Source organism: Pinus tabuliformis, chromosome 4_2 (assembly GCF_031772625.1).
Source record: "Pinus tabuliformis cultivar Carrire ecotype Pingquan chromosome 4_2, CPIR1, whole genome shotgun sequence".
In the NCBI taxonomy this organism is placed as follows: domain Eukaryota; kingdom Viridiplantae; phylum Streptophyta; class Pinopsida; order Pinales; family Pinaceae; genus Pinus; species Pinus tabuliformis.
The window spans coordinates 729,995,722-730,013,860 of NC_142304.1; the positions used below are offsets into that span (position 1 = coordinate 729,995,722).

Genomic DNA, 18,139 nt, shown 5'->3' on the forward strand with positions numbered 1-18,139 from the left:
GAATCACAATCAAATATTACATATCAATAACTGTATTTAAAATCACTCTTTACCAAAATATAACATGGTCTATGTATGTAAGAGTTAATTAAAGAAAATTTGATTAAAACTTATTTTAGATTTATTTTTAATATTTAAACTTTATCAATTTATATATTTAAAAATATATATATATATATATATATTTAATAATATTCAATATTAAATAGTGAATAAATATGTCATATTATTTTTAAAAACTATATATTATTATTAAATTAATTATATAATTTTATAAATATTTATATAAAATAAAAAAAATGAAAAATATATATATATATATATATATTTTTTAAAAAACCAAATTTAATTTAGAAATTATGTAAAATGTAAAATTTTCATTTTTTTAGTAAAACATGTCATTATATATTCACCTATCATGTAATTAACAATAATATTTGAAAAAATAAATTTCAATTTCAAAACTTTATTATTAAAATGAAATATATAATAGAGATATAAATGAAATGAAACAAATTCTAATTAGTTAATATATAAAAACTACTTCCCACCCTTATTTTAGAGAAGAATTATTAACAATATAACACTAGGAAGGAATAATAGGCATAATAAAGGCAAAATGGTTTATATCTCACTTTTACATATTTAACTAATTTATAAGTGTTACAAAAATTAACCATAAATTAAATTAAATGAAAAAATCACTTTTTGATTATACAACAAACTAAGTACAAATATATTTTTAACTAAATTTTAACCAGTTAAAATTTTAAGAATAGAATGTACGTTTGTTCTTAACCCAGAGTATTTACTCATCCTAACACAAATACATCAAATACATTTCACAAATATTTATAATTTAGTAAATAATTTTTTAGATTAAATAACATTTATATAGAGTTCTAATTACTTCTTAGTTCATATTTATCTATATTTGAGATAATTCATATTTCCTTCTCGTATATAGAAATAACCATAAGCTCGGATAATTGTAACCTTATAGCAATTCTTATATATATTATTTTTTTAAATCCCATTTTATAATGACATTCTAAATTATATTCATCCCTATATCAGAGTGGGTCATTTATATATTATCATCATTCTACCAATTGTTAAATTCTTCCGTATCTCCTAACACTACTTATAAAACAAATAAGTAATAAAGTGTAAACAGCTTATTCAAAAGAACAAAACATATAAAAAATATACCTAATCCATTGTTAAATTTTTCCGTATTTCCTAACACTACTTATAAAAGAAATAAAAATAATAAAGTGTAAATAACTTGTTAAAGGAACAAAACATATAAAAAGGATAAAACCGATAGTGCAAACCGATTATTAAAAAGAAAGAAACACATAAAGAAGATATATCTAAAACCAATAAAGTCTAAACCATTTATTAAAAAAACAAAACATAAAAAAGAGGATATACCTGAAACCAATAAAGTGTCAACAGCGTATTAAAAAAACAAAACACATAAAGATTATGATATATAGAAGAGTACAGTATACGCTTTTTAATGAAAATGGAAATTAACTCAATTTACAATCAAAATGTACATAAATATAAATCTAAATAATAAATAAAATTTAAAATAATTTCAAACCCTTCAATTCCATAATTGTAACAAAATCTTTCTTTAAACATTAAAAAATATAACTTTATTTATTTAAGTACATGTTGATCATGTTGTGAACCGACCATTTCCCATCACGCAATGGACTTTCACGTGTTTAATATCAATAAACATCTCCCGTGGCAAATAAGCAGCGGATAAACTTTCAACGCTATCAATTTGGCGATCACAGCTATGGGACACATTTTCAGTGACGCCTCTTTCAATCATAATTCTAATTACCAATAAGTTGCCTCTTTCAATCATAATTCTAATTACCAGTAAGTTAACTCTTCACGATTCATCATAATTCTAATTACCAGTAAGTTAACTCTTCACGATTCATATCTTTGTCCACGCTTCGAAAGATTTGTAATTAGGTCATGCAATTTACGACGATCACGACAGTCATGCGTCACGCTATTTATGACATGTAACAACCATGTGGCTGGCTATCACGTGATCCGCTACCAAAATATGGAGCACTTGTTCCCCAATTACTGACATTGAGGAAAGCGAATCTTACTAACACTGTATTTCCCTTAAGGGTCGATCTCGCCGCGAGTGGATCCATCTCTTGCTTAGAATCTAAGTTTACAATGTGCAGAAATGCCTTACCAACGTGGGACTCCGGAGTTAGAATTAGTTGAAGAATGTTACCGACATTGAAGTTGCTGTGACCCAGTCACACTTCTGAGCAGTCCTCTTCATCGTTGTGTGAGACAAAGGTGATACTGGTCTCTTGTATCTATCTTATCCTATGGTTCGCTATTTTCGTTCGGTGATGGGACTTATGGCTATTCAATCCAACCTTTAATTCTTAGTCGGACATACCACTCTCACGATTGCTGTGACCCACATGGGATTCATGATTCGACTCCTCACCATACCACGTTGTCAATCGTTGCTAATGCAATTTATCATGGACTTATAGGTTTTAGGTGAATATTAAACATCATGTCTTAAATTAATGATGGATTTTTTTTAATCTCGTCTTATTTTTAAGATAGGAGTAAAGAGAGTAAATAAATGATGGATATAAATGATTGGTTTATTGTTTTTTAAGATAAGAATAAACAAGGCGATGTAATTAAATGTTATGATATGTCATATGTACTCCAAACAATAATAAAATTGTAAAATAAGTTATATGATTATTTTTTTAAGCGTTTTTAATATAATTAAACATTTTTTTGATAGACATATATATATATATAAATATATAATTTAATAATTATTTATTTAATATTGAATGATTACAATTTTTTTTATATAATGTTCATATTATAGTGCACATGTCATGTTATTAGAGTATAGATTGATATAATGAGAGTTGTACAAATTGTAGGCATGTTATTTTTACATGTTTTTTTCAAATTTATATGTTTTAAATTGTTTTTTTAAATTAAAAAATAAAACCCATAAAAATTGTCTATTCAATATTTTACACCAATGAGAAAATTGAATTTTTGAATTTAATTACAAACCAGTTGTCTTTATGGTACATAGTAATTAATATATAATGTTATTTTTCAAATTATTTATATTTATTGTACATAGTAATTAGTGATATAGTACATAGTAATTAATAATACAGTGTACAAAAGTCAATTTTTGTCATCATTACACAATAAGAGGGGAAACATTTCAACCAATCATATTTGAGATAAATAGAAATAATTTTATTTAAAAATAATAAATTTAATTTCATAATGTTAAACATTGAATAGATTTTAATTTTTTTAGTTAATGAAAAACCGAATACATTATAAACAATCGATTTACTTTTATGTTTCTTTAGATACAGAAATAGAAATAATGTGATAGTTGTGATATCTCTCGTTAAATTTTTTTTTTACATTCACACATACATAAGAAATAACTTTGATTATTTTCTTTTTGATATCATGACCGTAAAGTTCTTGGCAATAACTATGGTTTGGCTCTCGAAGTTCGAGGTCCTTATTGTTATTAAGTATACACATTGCATGAGATATATGAACCATGCTTTACCGTTGGCGCCGGCTGGGTTCTCACGCCATTACATTCCCGGCTGTCAACTCAGGGATTATATGACTTGGTTTGTATTTATTTGGTTTCCACCTGGCACTTGGAGCTGTTGTCCGGCCGGGGTCTTCACATGGCCACCATGTGGTCTTTGTTCCCGCGAGCCGAGTTGGTGTGCTCAGCTCACTTCTGTGCAGTACTAGTGCCTACTGCGAAAACCTTCCTCGGGGTTTGCTATATCGTAAATCAACGGCGAGGAGGAGCTCTACCAGATCTACGATTCACATTTGGTCCGATGATAGAGAAAGGGTTTTGGGAAAGGTTTCCTCTGTCATTCGAACTTTCTCGGCTGATCTTTTGGAGAAGCCTCGGCTTCCACAGAACCTCGGCGATCTGAGTTTTCCACCCTTCGGCATCTACCCAGACCACCCTGGCTACCCTAGATTTGTCGTTTACCACTTATCAAGGTAAGTCGACATGTTTATTGCTCTGATAATTAGTTTACTTTCGTTTGTGGAAAACGTTATTAGTTTTTTCCCCGTCTTTTTCCTTACTCTTACGGTGGAACTCTTTGTTATCGCAGGTGCATGTTTATGGCGTCGTGACCTGCTTCCGGGTTGGCGACCAAACCAAATCTTCCATGTGGACTTCGCCCTCCGGGTAAGAAGCGGTTATCTTCATTGTTTTTAGGGAAGAAAACACAGTGATTTCAGATGGGTGGTGGAGCTGCCCCTTTCTCTGGGCGAGCCCACGGGGGGTTCTCTTTCTGGTTACGGTGTCGCCGTTTGTTTTATTCTTTTGATAGGGTCTCCAGCCCATTCCGGTGCGTGTAAAATATAAATTTTGTTTCCAGAACAGTTACAAATTTTAAGTGTTGGGCACTAGCACCGGTTATTGACTTTGCTCTTAATGTATTTTTCCATATGGGGCCGAGGGTCAAACCCTTGAGTTTTTCCCCAAACTGCCATCAATATATTACTGTAATTGCAGGATTGCTTTCTCATATGCACTCTTTGGATTTGTTTTGTGTATTATTTTCATTACGCCACAAGGAATTGTTTAATATATTTTGTGCTATTATAACCCTGCTCTATTTGGTTTGCTTATTATAACGCACTCTGTGCGATGCGAAAGGTTGTTTCCTTCCATCGCAGTCTATGCACAGGATTTGGTATCTGGGTTATTTTTTAAAGTTGTTACGCGGTTACCCAACAGATAACTAACGATTTCAGGGGATAAATGTTTTGTTTTCTGTTCCTAAAGCTCGGTACCATTTCAAGCCGGATATCATCCCTCATTTTGTGGCAAGCTTGTCACGACTTCCTGTGTAGCTTGAGCATGTTGTCTCGCTCTTGTTTACTAAGCGGTGGTTTTTCTTCTGACTATGGTTAATCTAAGGTTTGATGTCCTCTTCTTAATGGTTGTTCCGGCCATTTCTTGAAGGAAGAAGCTTCGGTGTTTTCTTGAAAGTTTCTTTTTTTAGCTTGGACTCTTATATGCATAAGGCTAATTTCATTGTAATGACTCTGCTTACAAACCCTGGAAGCTCTCGTGTACAGGTATAACCCAGTCTTGGTTATGGTTTGCAGTTATTATATTGTATACGTAAGCAGTAAACGACATAATTGTTCTGTGCTTACTTGGTTGTTGCTAATTACAATAGTTTATCACATTTATAAATAGAAGAACATGCTTGATTCCTTTTTCAATTTTATAATGATTACCTAGCGCTCTTAATCTTGATTACCCTACGCTTATATTAAATGCCATCATTCATTGCTTGTTCAGTTCATAATTCTTTCATGTAAATGCTTACAGTCATAATTCTTTTCACAATCACAGAATTCTGTGCTTTTAAACTAGTAAAATCCAGAACTGTTAATTCGTTAATCAATGCTTACCTGACAGAAAGCAAATCACCTTATTATGCTTGTCCTCCTCCCGTCCTTAGGAGGGTCTTGCTCGACCTTCCACCCCCAAGCGCTCCTGCAAGTCTTCTATTGCCTGCAAGACTTCTAGCGTCGCTAGACCTGAGCTATCTGGTCATTACCAGACATAGCAGCTCTAGGAAATTCTCTGTTTCCCAGTTATACGCTATCTGGTCACAACCAGACTTAGCGTTCGCTGTTTAGATACAGCTCTCTGAGCCCTGCTATCTGGTCCTTACCAGACTTAGCTTTTCTTTTGGCCCCTCTTTAACTATCTGATCCTCACTATCTGCAACTCTCTGGCTATACCAGAGTCACGCTATCTGGTCCTTACCAAACGTAGCGATTCAGGAAGCTTCCGCTTTCCAAACACATGCCATCTGATCTTTACCAGACATAGCATTTTCTGTTTCCAAAGAGAAACTCTCTTTTTTTTTCTTTTTGCCATCTGATCTCTACCAGACTTGGCATAATTTTTTTCCCCTTTTCCTATGAGGTCTCAACTGTCTCATGAAGGTAGTTAGGTTTTCTTTTTCCAACTACCTCAATAGCTACTAACAACAATTAATCAACATACTTAATTAAATAGTAGTAGTAACAATTAATTAACATAATTAATTAACAGCAGTAGCAACATAGTTATTTTAATTTTACCAAACATAACCTTAGTCAACAGTTAAATTTTACTGCCTTACTTAAAACATTATCGATTTACTAGGAGCATTACAATAGTTAATCAATTTAAATGAAAAATAATCCTATCCACTATTAACATTTTGTATGGATTAAATATTTATTTAATTATAAAATATTATTATTGTAAATGAGAATAATTATGTCCAAATATGTCCATTCGTGGTTCTTTTCGTTTTCAACGCGTGCATCCACAGTGCTATTCTGAGTAGGTAATGGATCATGAACTTCCACAAACAGCTTAATGATATTGCTGAAGATTTTGAGAGAATCGTAAATCAATTGTACTTGATAATGGTATGAACGATATAGACTTTAAAATAGTTATTTGAAATGGAAAATAATATCTACTATGATCAAATTAAAACGCCTTCTTGACATCATAGTGTCAGCTCATTTTCAGAGTTAGCGGACAACGGATAAGGCACGATTCCGATTCGTTGGATATAATATAAATCCTTTGAAAATTGATTACACGGTAACTATTTATATATGGTTGGTAAAAGTTGATGTTTTGGTAATATATTTTTTTTGGAAAAGTATTATATAATAGTTATATAAATTAAATGGAAGTTAAATATCGATAATTATTTATCCGTAATAATTATTGAACTTTTTATTATTAATTATAAGATAAATTAACTTAAAAGTTAAATATATATAAAATAAGAACTTTTATCATAAAACAATTTTATTTTAAAGGGCATTGTTACTATATTAGGCTTTATTAATAATGTATCTCCACAAAACCATAATTTATTGTAAATAATTTTTGCTTATATAATATTTTTTAATTACGAAAATAATATAATTATTTTCTAGATAAATCTCAATATTTGATTTCTATATAATATTATCAATTTTATAAAAGTTAAATCCTATCATCCACTTAATAATTAAACTAAAATAATGAAAAATTTATTTTCAAATAAACTCACTCATCATTTTAAATAAAAATAATTTAAATACATCAAAATATCCCACATTAATTTCATATCTCATTTTTTTTATAAATCATTGTATTGCTTTGTATTTTTACTTTTATATACATATCATTGCAGTATGCAATTTATATGGCTAGAAGTTATACATAAATATAGATTTCAGTTCAGTAATAAAAACATAATATACATATTTTTAAACTAATAATGAATTTATATTACATATATTTTAGTTTAGGAGAATGTACCAAATCTCTTTTCTTGCAGAGTATTAATATTAAAATTATGTTAAAAGGATCGAACTGGCTCATTTGAAAATTATATGGAAGATAATTTACGTTGATACATATATGATCGACTACAGAAATTAATGAAAGTATTTGAGAGTGCAGTTAAATACTCTATCCATAATGCTTTTGGGTAACTGTTTAACTATGAAAACATTTTGTGAAAATATAGAAATCAATACAGACGAATAAGATTGAGGAAAACTATGGTTCCGTTCTGTGAAAAATATAGAAATCAATAGAGACGAATTAGATTGAGGAAAACTATGGTTCCGCGTATGCCATAGCCTTTCCACACACAGTGTTGAGTGACATGCTACACACGGCTTCACATATAACATGGGAGAAAGTATTCGGGAATAAAGCAGGATTCTCGAATTTGAGTATTATTTTCACTTGCAAAATGATGCAAAGTTTTATTTTTTCGACACATTACAGTTTTCCCTTATTTTCGCTCAGATATTGGATTGAATTAAACTCGGATTCACTGACTACCAATCCGACTTCCTCTTCCTGTGGCGATTCAAAATCGTTTTGAATAACTGAATGTTCATTCAACTGCCAAATATCATTGTCCCACAAAGACCCGTAGAAATCCTCTATAATCTCAGCATAGCCGTGAGCAGCGTACAAACACATAATATCGGCCATTGAATCTCCGTCCATATAATTGTTGATGATGATTCCTAGTTCGTTCGGATAAATATGTTCTGCGAAGAAACCAAGCTCAGCAGGAACACTGTAGTAGTACGTCATGTCTCTTATCACACGCTGAGGTCGCTTCAGAATTTGATCCGTTTGCAGTTAATTCGCCTTGCTTATATGAACCCATCTGATCAGCACTGCCTTTCTCTTCTGGGGATTCAATTTTATTTTCTGCTTGTGCCTCCAATCCAATTTCTTCTTCCGGGCCTTTGTAACCACGTTGAGCTCATTCACAGCATCTGTATCTTCGGGATTACTGTTATAAACATCCAAATTATCGATCTCGTCGAGCAAGGCCATGAGATCCCTGTCTTGCGTCAATGTTAGTCCGCTATTCATTCGCTTCGTGTCTGGCAGAGCCAGCCCGCCATTCCAATAGTCCTCTCTCGCTCGGTTATTCTGACAAACTTGGAGGGCGGAGGCCATCTCCTCAAAGAGCAATGCTGCTATTAAAACACCCACATATATCACAGAAAGCCTCGGTCTTGGAGTTCGGTTACTAGAGTTTTCAACTCCAGGGGTTGTTAGGTGTTGCATGATCCAAGCAACACGTAATAACCTTCGAAGGAAAAAAAAAAAATTGTTTTCTAGCAAAGCTCTGAGTTGCTGTGGGTCGAACACGTAGTTAATATCACAGTAACATATAACACCATCTCTTGTTAAGCGTATAAACGAAGAACGTTTTTAGAAAAATATCCACGTCTTTTGTGCATACATCAGTTAATAGTATGTCAGGATATAACATCACCGCCACCCATTAAAAACTTAACCAAATAACACAAATTAATGATGAGAAAAACATGCATACACAATAGAGGCTTCATAATATGGTTGGTGGGAATTTTGAAAAATAATTAATCGAGGGTTTGTTTTATAGTTAGATGTAGAAATATTTATTAGAAATTGAGAGATGAGTAGAGAGATTTTACAACACAAAACAAATCATATTATATATTATTCATCATAACAGCTACATATATATTGCACATAACATATTGACTTCGACATATCTAGATCATGACTCCAACTCACTGCATAAAAATTAACACATATACTGACACCTAGGGACTCACAATGATAACTACACATGACATGGAAGCATTACTTCCAAAAAATGTAAATGACCTTTGTGCATTCACGTGTATATCATTTTTCATAATATAAAATGAGAGATAAAAACAAATGAATAATTTGTTCTATTTCTTATCATTCAACCATATCTGCAAAACAAAAAATGAGAGATAAAAACAAATGAATAATTTGTTCTATTTCTTATCATTCAACCATATCTGCAAAACAAAATCCACAAAGGAAACATTCGCAAAAGCAACATTATCAACTATATTTTAATATTTTGGCCAATTTGTTCCTTTTAAGTCTATCGCTCTTGATAAATATGTGTATTTGCATCCAAACATGTTATTTCTTCTCAATCCCTTTGAAGTATGTGTAAGAACGATAGTCTAACTAGGATTAGGTAGAATTGTAGGTAGAATGAAATTCAATCAAAGAATAAAATCAATAAAATCAAAATAATTTATCCTTTTTACTGTAATAAAGACTTTACATACAAATAGGAATTTAATAAATCGATTTCATCTTAGAGGTGTGGAAATGTTTTGTGAGTTGGAATGTGTGAGGGCCTTGAGTTGGATGAGTGCCTGTGATGACTGACCAACTCGTTCAGAGGCGAAAAACTGAACTCAAGTGATAGTCATGTTTAACAGAATGCACATGGGCGAGTTAGAGGCACACACAAATAATCAAGGGGCAAGTCACCCGAGCACGATTAACCAAAAATTTGTGATGGACAAAGTAGGTGCTCACCAAACACAACAGGCAGATGGGCACGCAGACGTGTGAATGGGCATGTAGACGACCGCACGGATGGGCGTTCGGATAGGCATGCACACGAGGGTGTTGACGGGCATGCGAACACAATGTGTGGATGGATAGGTCGGCTCGGGTGTGCGGATGTGCAGGCCGACCCAAGTGGAAGTGAACAAACACGACCCTTGGACAAGTTCCATGGGTGGAAGGTGTATATATTGGACAATGGCCATTCATTCAAGCCAACCAAGGAGTTCAACCAAAAGAGGAGTTCGACAAAAAACAAAGAGATGCAAATTAGAGAGGCATGAGCCTAGCAAGGTTCGTTGACCATAAGAGGAAGAGGAAAATTCGATAAGGAAAAACCAAAGTGCACGGGGTCGCGTTTCCACAGGCAGACAAAGTTCCAAGAGGATTGTGTTTCCACAGGGAATGAAGGCCGAGTTTTTGCAAGTAGAACGCATAGGAAAACTATGTACATGTCGAGTTTCCACAGGCAGGGCCGAGCACTTGAGCATGTTTGGATAACCGAATTTTGGGCTTTCTCCGGAGAGTGCCAACACTATGGTTATGCACAAATTGGGAAGATTTTTACTTGTAAGCTTCAAAGCACGACACATTTGTTAAATTTTAGAGGGAAGTGCACAACATTAAGGCATGACTGGCCCATTGTAACAATATTTGTATCTTTGAATATTATAACAATTCAAGGCAAGGTTATTTGGGGAGTTTCCACCTCCCGTGTAAATCTTGTCTACATTGTTTTGCACTGTTTATTTGTTATTTCCACTGCATATCTAAATGAAGTTAATGTTTTTTTTGCTACATAATAAAAGAAGTGAACACTTAACAAGAATTAGCTAAGTGTTGGTAGTTCGTAGTCTGAAAACTTAAGTAGTGCAATAAAAAAGTTAGTCGGTGTTGCACGAGTTTTTACTTAAGAAGGTTGGGCAGTCGCCTTAAGAGTTGGGGCCATGAAAAATGGTATCAAATCTTTATTTGGAAAAACCAGTAGCAGAGATACATCATCCCACTTCGTGGTTTGATGGTATCAGAGCCCGTTTTTGCAGAAAGTGGGCGAGCGAAAGTTGGGTGCAGTGCGACATAGTTTGGTAGGGGAAAGGCAATGAAGTGAGGGCCAACACTTAACAATGGGGGATTAGGATGAGACCTTGTGCATTTGGGCAACAAGGGTCATTGGTTGTTGCATAACTTTTCTCGAAAATATGCAACCTTCCAACAGAAGGTGCCGATGCTCGTGACAAGGGTGCAACATGAGATAATTTGCGATGTATGAGTCATGCCTAACCAAATGGAGGATTGGTTAAATGCCTGACATGACTCGTTGACAAAACAGAGGAAGGATACACCAAACCAAAGTAAAGGAAACATGGCATACTTGGGTAGACTTCTTCATTGTAGTTTCATTGAGGCCAAAAGGAAAACTTGGGAAGACCTTTAGTAGGGGAGACAATGATGAAGGAAGATACTTGCGATGCGATATGAGGGTAAAGTGACTGAGGGCACTAACCTGGACAAAGGTAATGATGTGATGACTAAAGTTATGTTGAGTCTACTAGAGTGGATGAGTTGGGTAGCCGAAGTCATGGACATTGAGTTGAAGGGAGCATGACAGACTTCATGCAGTGGCATCAAGCAGGAGAACTTGTAGAGATGTTGTGTATGGGCATCAAGGAGAAGTGCTAAGGTAAGGATGTTGGGTAGGATGGACTTTTTGATGCGACATGATGACTTGAGATAGTTGCAGTTAATGAGGACTTCATACTATGGTGGTCTTGGAGCATTTAGTTCATTAAGGAGCTAAGGTTAGTTCGGAACTTGATTTTGAAGCGGTATGGGACGTATACATTGGAAATAATATGGGATATGTTTGTGAGGAGTGACTTATTGAATGCGATAGATACGAGATACTGTGGAGTTGGATGGAGTTGCAAAGATGAAGGTGCCTTGTTGGGAGCACTTAAGCATGTGTGTTGTTGATGAGACTTAGGAACTTTTTCATGGGCATGGAGGTCGATTGTTTTATGGCCATGGGAAGCACAGGGACGAGATGATGAAGAAGGTGTAAACTTACCACTTTGACAGCATTGATGAGAAACATATCGTATAAGGGATGGAGACTTCTTCATGGACCTAGATATGGCACATTCAACGTTAGATTGATGGGAGGAGTTCTTGATCAAGTTGATGATGTGAAAAGAATGTTGGAGAAATGAATAATGAAGGCATGCGAATGTGCATTCTCATGGTGTGGGTGCGATGGTTGTATTAGCTACCCAACTAGTTCGATTCATGGTGGTTTGCAAGTGCACAGATACATGGCAGAGTTGAGTTGGAGTATTACAACAATAGTTCACATGATCACAATACATGGTGGATTGGCATGATATGAGTTGTGACTGCAGCACGTAGCCAAATTAGAGGGAGCATCCTTCTACATGATGAGGTAGTATGGACGATTGCAACGAGTTGTGACCGATGAGCATGGATTGAGGAGTCTTACCCACATATATTCATGATTGTTTGTGGAGGTTCGTGCAATGGAGAGTAGAGATTTCATGTAGCATGAGCATATGATGTTGGAGCTATTGACATATTGTGATGTTTGGTCTTGGCGATAGAGATTTCTGAGATGGTGTTGTCAAGGGTAACAACCTTTTTAAAGTGGGGGAGGATGTCAGGGCCTCGAGTTGGATGAGTGCCCATGATGACCCACCAACTTATGGAGAGTCGAAAAACTAAACTCAAGCAACATGTGCGTTTAATCAAACACACATGGGCGAGTCAGAGGAGCATGTGCACATAACCAAGGATCGAGTCCCTTGGTCATGTTTAACCGAAAACGTGCAATGGGAAAGGTGGGTGCTCACCCAACATAACGGGCGTCGAGTGTAGCGGGTGTACGAACGAGTACGTGATTGAGTGTGTGGACACGTTTGCGGACGGGCGTGCGGATCAATGTGTTGATGGGCATGGAGATGGGTGTGCAAATGAGCATTCATAGAGGTGTGCAGACATAACGTGTAGATGGCTAGGTTGGTTGGGCTGTTTGGACATGCAAGTTGACCCAAGTGGAAGTGACTAGACACAAACCTAAGATAATTCACATGGGTGGAAGGTGTATATATTGGACAATAGTCATTTGTTCAAGGCAACCAAGGAGCTCAGCCAAAAGAGGAGTTTGACCAGAAACAAATAGATGTGAATTATAAAGGAAAGAGGCTAGCAAGGATTTCTAACCACAGGAGGAAGAGTAAAATTAGCTAAGTCATAAACAAAGTGTAGGAGGGCAAGTTTCCGTAGGTAGGTAAGGTCGAGTTTTTGTAGGAAGAACGCAGAGGTAGACTAGGTCGAGTTTCCACAGGGAAGATCGATCACTTGGGAAAATTTGGACAACCAAATTTTAGGGTTTCTCTGCAGTGTGCCAACACTAAGGTTGGGCATGAATTGGGCATATTTTTACTTGTGCACCTAGATTGGAGGGAGTGTACGTTTGTTGAAATTTTGGAGGGTATTGCACAACATTAAGGCATGACTATCCCGTCGTAACAATATTTGTACTTTTTAAGATTATAATAGTTTGGGAAAAGCTTCTTTGGGGATTTTCCCTCTCCCGTGTAAATCTTGTCTACATTGTTTGCCACAAGGAAGGCAAAAGAAAAATTATAGTATAATTCAATATGCAACAACAAAAATACAACAACATGACAAAGATGATGATCAACAGTAGAACTATCTATGGGATCCAGGAGGATCAATAGCAACAAATCATGGTCAAAAGACCATGAATTTTTTTCTATCTTGGGAGTGTGATGGAGGAGCACCAGAGCTTCCAAGTCATCAAGCTTTTTGGAGATTCAACATGGAAAAGGAATTTTTTTTCCTTAGTGTAGATAATTTTAATTTTTTTATTTCTTAAAGAACCATAGATATCGACAAGATTTTTAAGAAGAAAATATGCCTTTTAAGGTATGAAAATTTTAGGAAATAAATCATGACAGGTTGTAGAAGAAAACATCTTGGTAGAAATTAGAAAGTTGATAGGATAAGAAAAATCTTAGAAATATTAGAAACTATTCGGGGTGCTTTTAGGATTTATAAAATCTATGGATAGGCAAGATTTTGCCAATAAGGAAAAAATGACTCTAACTTGAAAAACATGAGTGATTTGTGGATTGATTTATGTATTTATGGAGATCTATTTTGCTTGTATATGTTATTATAATGTTGTAAGCCTAAGGGGAAAACTAATGCTCAAATGAATGTGAAATCAGGCCAAAGAGAGTGAATATAGAGAATGAATGCCTTTGAGAATATGTATGTACAAAGATATTTTAATGAATGATAGTTCATGCATAATTGTGAATCTAAGAATTCTATGTGAGTATGAACTAATTATTTGATTTCAAAGAAAGCATGGAAACATGTTTTGTGATTGACATATAAATCCAATCCAATAAACTTTGTATCATTGAATTAGCACAAAAATGTGGATTATTAGTTTTGTGACTGCTAAAAAAGATATCATTGTTTGTTATTCTAAAGATTGCAGGTTTGTGGAAGTGAACATAACAGGAAAAGTCAAATTTTCCTACATCAAGTTGCTTGAAATTTAAAAGGGCATGATGATGAAATTTCATTGTAATTTATAGTCAACCTAAAGAATCCAAGCGACCAAGGGTTTGTGACAATAATGAGAGGACTAGAAATAAATTTCAATGAAAGTGGTATAAGAAAGATAACCATTTTACCTACAATATTGGATTGGGACAAAGGATCAAGAAATGAGGCAATGAGTGCCAAGAACTTCTTCTTTTTGCAAGGTGAAGCACCATTAGAAGACTACTATGATAGAAGGGATGTGCAGATGTTAGAGTAGCATGTAGAACAATAGTTAGAGAAGCATGAGGAGCAAAAATGGAGCAGCAAGTAGAGAAGACAAAAAAGTATGCAGGGTAGCCAATGCTATCACAACAACAAAGGCAAGTAGAGGACAGTCAGAAGGAAAAGGATTGAGTTTCTTAGGGGTGAGAAAGAATTCCAGTAGGGGGGAGATAATAGGTCCATAAATTGTATATTTTATTACACCCATTTGATTATTTCTAGACACCTATCATATGCACTTGACCCCCTTACTTGCAAATTAAAGAGTTAATTTGTAGAATTAATGAGTCCTTAGTAATTTGATTTATCCGTGCTTATTATGTGCCCAATATTATTTATGTTTTCAGAATATAGAGAGAATATTGAGTAAATTCTGAGTGAGACAATATACAAAATTTCTTCGTGCTACAGGATGGACTAAGATTGGATAATAAATGAACTAGATATTATAAAATTATTAACCAGATTTTCGAGATATAGTGATTGAGAAAATGTAGTAATGTGTTCCTTGTCATTAAATAAATATTCATGCTATTGTTAACCATATCCACTTTTTCAGGGATTTTCGAAGGGAAAGTTTCCTCCTTTCAATGAGGATGCTTACCTATCAATTTTTATAATTATAAATTCGAATTAGCCTATAGGGGCATGTATTTCTTAGTCTTCTTGAGGAGAAAACTTGTTATTTAGCAAGTCTACTTTCATTTCTAGTAGTGATGTACTTGGATTGACTCTAATAATAAGGTTTGGTGCCATTTTTTTTTTAAAGCTTGGTTTTCTTCATAGGAATCTAAGTATCCTTAGGGCTGGCCATACCAGGATCCTCAAAGCCCTGTTGTACAATTTCTTTATTTTCTTTGAATGTCTTTTTCACTTACATATCTTATTTCTGTATTTAGTATTCATGTTTCCTTTGTTGTAGGTTATCTTAGTTAAATTATTTAAATGTTCTTCTACAGGTTATTTATAGACTCATAAGAATGATGCATCCTTATAACACATTTTCAAGGTCATATCCATGATTGAGCTACTTGGAATGGTTTATTAGTTCACAACTGTGGAATTTCTCGAAGTCTCTTGTTGCAAAATAGTAGTAATTTTATGTTGCATTTTAGAACATTTTAATGAATTTTTTTTTTTATATTTTCCACTTATATTGATTCTTAAAAGAATTCAAATTAATAACAAAAATTATTCCACATCATTTTCATTTGATCAGGTTAAGCAAATGGTAGGTTAACTAGATCACATATTCCTGAATTTCTAGTTTTTAGAGTAGTAAATTTATGATATTTTTAGCGCATGTTAACAAGGTTATTTTTGATATATTACACTTGGTTTTGAGTCTTAGTAAATCCTAATTAAAAAAAAAAAAAATTATCCCATCTCATTTTCGTTTAATTATATTTATCATTCGGTGAGATAACTTGGAGGACAAACTAGCTGGTAGACTAGGTATTTTAATCTTTTCAAGTATAAAAAAATCATAATATTTCTTGTGTAGGTGAGACTATAGGTTTGAAGGGCTGAAAATTTTCTTTTAAATTCCTTATCCTACCACTATTTCCTCCCTTTCTACCTCAACAACTCATCGAAAACATTGCCCACAGAGAGTACATTTATGGGTTGTTGAAGGCCATTATGTGGATTGGTACTTGTGCAAGATGGGCCCCTGAAGGGTCCTAATATTGGAAAATACCTCATTCAAACTTCTTCTACCCTCGATCACTGCATCCTACCTTCAAATCACCCTTTCCACCCTGAGAATGCTCATGGATCGAATCTTATAGCAAAACAGGGCAATCTTGTAGCAATCCTATAGCAATTTCGTAATATCCTGTAACACCACATAAACTTAACCAAGTTTTCTCTTGAAGCTCAATTTTTTCCTCATATCCTTGAGTAATCCCCCCTAGGCTCCTAAAATATGATTCATGAAGACTAAAGATGACTTAGGGCTTGCCTTTTTACCCCTAGAACACATCTCAACAATTAGGGTTAGTGGACATATTTATTATTTGGAGAACACGTTATGATTTTATTGATTTCCACATGAAGTATCTAATGAATTCTATCAGTGGATCTAACCTTTTTTGAATGCAGTGACTGATTACATGCTCTTTCCTTCATACCAGTTAGATTAGTTTTGTTTCTTTATTCTTAAGTTAGGGTTTCTATTTTAAGAACTCTTATTTCCATTCCATGGACTAGGTTTCCTTTTAATGGAACATTTACATTCCACAAGTAGCTTTTAATATTTACATTTATGCAAGTAGTATAGCCCTTACATTTCTACAAATAGGGTCAGAATTTACATTTGAGATTTAGCAATATTTCCATTTCTTGCAAATAGAGTAACGATTCCATTTCTGCAATTATTTTAGGCTTTGCTTTTGTAATATTCACTTCATTACATTAGATCAACTAAGGAAGGACACATTGGATGTTGCACATATAGTGTCGACACCTCTAAAATTTATATGAACCCCAAGTTGATAATCTAAGTTGGTATCCTTGGGAGTTGCAACATTCTTGTTGCAATACTGGGGCTCATCAACCACAACCCTTTTTCTTTCTGTTCTTATTATAGAAAAGTATGTATATGCACGTGTTTCATGACTAGTGCTATGTAATTCATACATTTTATAGTAATGGTATGGAATCATTGTCTTACCTGTAAGTCATAGTTTATTTGCTAATGTAGGAATATTTCAATAAGTTAATTTGGCATGAATGTTCTATAATTTCAAGGAAAAGATTAAGTGAATCTAAGCAATAAATATGCTAATGACAAAGCCATAATGCTTCTTTTCCAATAATGCATTATTGTTATCAAACAATGAAATTCTATTAAATTAGTAACTTTTATAAGGAACCACTGCTATCATGATCTAATTTATTTATATCGTTCAAGAATATACAGTCATGTTCATGCATGGTTAAATAGATATCTACTTCCATAGAAATTAATATTTATTTCTTACTATTTTAATATGCATAAAAGCCTATAATTACTTATACATAAATTCATTCATATAATAATACTAATTTGTAATTGAGCGTTGATAACAAATATTGATAGCGGTTTAGAAGAAAATTTTTAATTCAAAATAACAAACCCAAATTGGAGCAAGATATTTCCACCATTAAATGTGAGTATGAACTACCACTATCAAATTATTTGCAACTTTAGCAATAATATTAAACAAAAATAGAATTATG

At 33.8% G+C, this 18,139-nt stretch overlaps 1 pseudogene; it reads right to left on the reverse strand.

Moving 5' to 3' along the window:
- Positions 1-7,909: 7,909 nt before the first annotated feature.
- On the reverse strand, positions 7,910-8,632 carry LOC149171674 (uncharacterized; annotated as a pseudogene).
- Between the last annotated feature and the right edge of the window lie 9,507 nt (positions 8,633-18,139).